This window comes from Alligator mississippiensis, unplaced genomic scaffold (genome assembly GCF_030867095.1).
Source record: "Alligator mississippiensis isolate rAllMis1 unplaced genomic scaffold, rAllMis1 scaffold_48, whole genome shotgun sequence".
NCBI lineage: Eukaryota > Metazoa > Chordata > Crocodylia > Alligatoridae > Alligator > Alligator mississippiensis.
In genome coordinates this window covers 27,501-32,500 of record NW_026775349.1, presented here as the reverse complement: position 1 = coordinate 32,500, position 5,000 = coordinate 27,501, and positions in this window count along the sequence as shown.

Genomic DNA, 5,000 nt, shown 5'->3' with positions numbered 1-5,000 from the left:
TTAACCGCTCCCAACGCAACCGAGCAGAAGTTTTCCAAGTCCCACGGCGGACACCAGGTCCTCCCGGTTCCCCGTCAGGAGAGCCCCGCCACTCCTGGGGAAGCAAGCACCGCTGCCTGCCCGACCTCCGAGCCCATCACCGGGGGGGGGGGCGGGAGCCGGAATCGCGGGCCAGAGCCTGGAACTCTCGCACGGCCAGGCCCGCCGGATCGGGGCACGCTGCCTCCACGCTCGGTTGACAAGGCAGCGCGGCACGGTTCTTTTGCCCCGGAGGTTCCTCTGACCGACTTTCTGGAACCGAACATGGGCATTTAGGGTCCTGAAAACCGAGTCCCCCAAAATCTCCGCGAACCTTTCTTGGCAATATTGTAGATGCGGCACCCGGCCCAGCCACCGGGGCCAACCGCCGAAAGTGTCCGCCCTCCTGGAGCGAAGGCCCGGGCAAGGCCCGTTTGAAAAACCTCATACGGACTTCCGGAGCGCGAGCCCGGGCGCCAGGTCGACCCAGGGCCGACCTCCCGGGCCCCAGAGAGGCACGTCTCCGCCGCGGAAGCCGCCTGATGCCCGCGCCGAAGGCCCCCGGGCCCGCCCGGCCTCCGCGCAGGGCACCGGGGAGAAGTAGGAATCGTGGCCGGGCTCCTGGAACTCCTGCCCGGCCTGCCCCGCGGAAGCATGCCGGGTTCTCCCGCCGCGCCGTGCAGGTTCTTCCGCCCCTCGCCGGGGTAGCCGGGCTCCAACCGCTGGGCCCCGCAGCCTGGAAGGGCCCCTGCGAGTCGCCCCCCGGCCTGCACGCCCGCCGTGCAGTCGACCGGGTCGAAGCCGGAATCGCGGCCGGGTTCCTGGAACTCTCGCCCGGCCTGCCCGCCCGGCCCGCCCCCCGGGCCGGGGCTCCAGTCGACTTGGAGCCAAACTCGGTTTTGACCCCCTCCTGCAGCACGGTCCGGCCCCGGAGGTTCCTCCGTCCGACCTCCTGGAACCCAAGATGGGCATCCAGGGTCCCGAAATCCGTGTCCCCGAAAATCTCCGCGAACCTTTCCTGGCAATATTGTAGATGCGGCACCCGGCCCAGCCACCGGGGGCAACCGCCGAAAGTGTCCGCCCTCCTGGAGCGAAGGCCCGGGCAAGGCCCGTTTCAAAAACCTCATACGGACTTCCGGAGCCCGAGCCCCGGCGCCAGGTCGACCCAGGGCCGACCTCCCGGGCCCCAGAGAGGCTCGTCTCCGCCGCGGAAGCCGCCCGCCGCCCGCGGCGAAGGCCCCCGGGCCCGCCCGGCCTCCGGGCAGGGCACCGGGGAGAAGTAGGAATCGTGGCCGGGCTCCTGGAACTCCTGCCCGGCCTGCCCCGCGGAAGCATGCCGGGTTCTCCCGCCGCGCCGTGCAGGTTCTTCCGCCCCTCGCCGGGGTAGCCGGGCTCCAACCGCTGGGCCCCGCAGCGTGGAAGGGCCCCTGCGAGTCGCCCCCCGGCCTGCACGCCCGCCGTGCAGTCGACCGGGTCGAAGCCGGAATCGCGGCCGGGTTCCTGGAACTCTCGCCCGGCCTGCCCGCCCGGCCCGCCCCCCGGGCCGGGGCTCCAGTCGACATGGAGCCAAACTCGGTTTTGACCCCCTCCTGCAGCACGGTCCGGCCCCGGAGGTTCCTCCGTCCGACCTCCTGGAACCCAAGATGGGCATCCAGGGTCCCGAAATCCGTGTCCCCGAAAATCTCCGCGAACCTTTCCTGGCAATATTGTAGATGCGGCACCCGGCCCAGCCACCGGGGGCAACCGCCGAAAGTGTCCGCCCTCCTGGAGCGAAGGCCCGGGCAAGGCCCGTTTCAAAAACCTCATACGGACTTCCGGAGCCCGAGCCCCGGCGCCAGGTCGACCCAGGGCCGACCTCCCGGGCCCCAGAGAGGCTCGTCTCCGCCGCGGAAGCCGCCCGCCGCCCGCGGCGAAGGCCCCCGGGCCCGCCCGGCCTCCGGGCAGGGCACCGGGGAGAAGTAGGAATCGTGGCCGGGCTCCTGGAACTCCTGCCCGGCCTGCCACGCGGAAGCATGCCGGGTTCTCCCGCCGCGCCGTGCAGGTTCTTCCGCCCCTCGCCGGGGTAGCCGGGCTCCAACCGCTGGGCCCCGCAGCCTGGAAGGGCCCCTGCGAGTCGCCCCCCGGCCTGCACGCCCGCCGTGCAGTCGACCGGGTCGAAGCCGGAATCGCGGCCGGGTTCCTGGAACTCTCGCCCGGCCTGCCCGCCCGGCCCGCCCCCCGGGCCGGGGCTCCAGTCGACTTGGAGCCAAACTCGGTTTTGACCCCCTCCTGCAGCACGGTCCGGCCCCGGAGGTTCCTCCGTCCGACCTCCTGGAACCCAAGATGGGCATCTAGGGTCCCGAAATCCGTGTCCCCGAAAATCTCCGCGAACCTTTCCTGGCAATATTGTAGATGCGGCACCCGGCCCAGCCACCGGGGGCAACCGCCGAAAGTGTCCGCCCTCCTGGAGCGAAAGGCCCGGGCAAGGCCCGTTTCAAAAACCTCATACGGACTTCCGGAGCCCGAGCCCCGGCGCCAGGTCGACCCAGGGCCGACCTCCCGGGCCCCAGAGAGGCTCGTCTCCGCCGCGGAAGCCGCCCGCCGCCCGCGCCGAAGGCCCCCGGGCCCGCCCGGCCTCCGGGCAGGGCACCGGGGAGAAGTAGGAATCGTGGCCGGGCTCCTGGAACTCCTGCCCGGCCTGCCCCGCGCATGCATGCCGGGTTCTCCGGCCGCGCCGTGCAGGTTCTTCCGCCCCTCGCCGGGGTAGCCGGGCTCCAACCGCTGGGCCCCGCAGCCTGGAAGGGGCCCTGGGAGTCGCCGCCGGCCTGCACGCCCGCCGTGCAGTCGACCGGGTCGAAGCCGGAATCGCGGCCGGGTTCCTGGAACTCTCGCCCGGCCTGCCCGCCCGGCCCGCCCCCCGGGCCGGAGCGCCAGTCGACATGGAGCCAAACTCGGGGTTGACCCTCGCCTGCAGCACGGTCCGGCCCCGGAGGTTCCTCCGTCCGAGCTCCTGGAACCCAAGATGGGCATCTAGGGTCCCGAAACCCGTGTCCTCGAAAATCTCCGCGAACCTTTCCTGGCAATATTGCAGATGCGGCACCCGGCCCAGCCACCGGGACGAACCGCCGAAAGTGTCCGGCCTCCTGGAGCGAAGGCCCGGGCAAGGCCCGTTTGAAAAACCTCATACGGACTTCCAGGGCCGGAGCCCCGGCGCCAGGTCGACCGCGGGCCTCCCTCCCGGGGCCCAGCACGGCTCGTCTCCCCCGCGGGAGCAGCCCGCCGCCCTCGCCGAAGGCCCCCGGACCTGCCCGGCCTCCGGGCAGGGCACCGGGGAGAAGCCGGAATCGCGGCCGGGCTCCTGGAACTCTCGCCCGGCCAAGCCGCTCGGCCCGCCCCTGGGCCGGAGCTCCAGTCGACATGGAGCCAAACTCGCGGTTGAACCTCTCCTGCAGCACGGTCCGGCCCCGGAGGTTCCTCCGTCCGAGCTCCTGGAACCCAAGATGGGCATCTAGGGTCCCGAAACCCGTGTCCCCGAAAATCTCCGCGGACCTTTCTCGGCAATATTGTAGATGCGGCACCCGGCCCAGCCGCCGGGAGCAACCGCCGAAAGTGTCCGGCCTCCTGGAGCGAAGGCCCGGGCACGGCCCGTTTGAAAATCCTCATACGGACTTCCAGGGCCGGAGCTCGGGAGCCAGGTCGACCCCGGGCCTCCCTCCCGGGCGTTAGGGCGGCTCGTCTCCCCCGCGGGAGCAGCCCGCTGCCCGCGCCGAAGGCCCCCGGACCCGCCCGGCCTCCGGGCAGGGCACCGGGGAGAAGCCGGAATCGCGGCCGGGCTCCTGGAACTCTCGCCCGGCCAAGCCGCTCGGCCCGCCCCTGGGCCGGAGCTCCAGTCGACATGGAGCCAAACTCGCGGTTGAACCCCTCCTGCAGCACGGTCCGGCCCCGGAGGTTCCTCCGTCCGAGCTCCTGGAACCCAAGATGGGCATCTAGGGTCCCGGAAACCGTGTCCCCGAAAATCTCCGCGGACCTTTCTCGGCAATATTGTAGATGCGGCACCCGGCCCAGCCACCGGGACGAACCGCCGAAAGTGTCCGCCCTCCTGGAGCGAAGGCCCGGGCACGGCCCGTTTGAAAAACCTCATACGGACTTCCGGAGCCCGAGCCCCGGCGCCAGGTCGACCCAGGGCCAACCTCCCGGGCCCCAGAGAGGCTCGTCTCCCCCGCGGGAGCAGCCCGCCGCCCGCGCCGAAGGCCCCCGGACCTGCCCGGCCTCCGGGCAGGGCACCGGGGAGAAGCCGGAATCGCGGCCGGGTTCCTGGAACTCTCGCCCGGCCCGCCCCTGGGCCGGAGCTCCAGTCGACATGGAGCCAAACCCGGGGTTGACCCCCTCCTGCAGCACGGTCCGGTCCCGGAGGTACCCCTGCCCGACCTCCTGGAACCCAAGATGGGCAACTAGGGTCCCGAAAAGCGTGTCCCCGAAAATCTCCGCGGACCTTTCCTGGCAATATTGTAGATGCGGCACCCGGCCCAGCCACCGGGGGCAACCGCCGAAAGTGTCCGCCCTCCTGGAGCGAAGGCCCGGGCACGGCCCGTTTGAAAAACCTCATCGGGACTTCCAGGGCCGGAGCCCCGGCGCCAGGTCGACCCCGGGCCTCCCTCCCGGGGCCCAGCACGGCTCGTCTCCCCCGCGGGAGCATCCCGCCGCCCGCGCCGAAGGCCCCCGGACCTGCCCGGCCTCCGGGCAGGGCACCGGGGAGAAGTCGGAATCGCGGCCGGGCTCCTGGAACTCCCGCCCGGCCTGCCCCGCGGAGTCCTGCCCGGGCTCCCGCCGCCTTGGCCCGGGACGACCACCCCTCGGCGGGGTGCCTCGGCTCCGACCCCGGAGGCCCGGGTCCCTGCCGGGGCCCTTGGACCCGCCCCCCGGGCTGCCCTTCCACGGAGCCCTTGACCGGGACGAGATCGGAATTGTGGCCGAGCTCCTGGAACTCTCGCCCGGCCTGACCG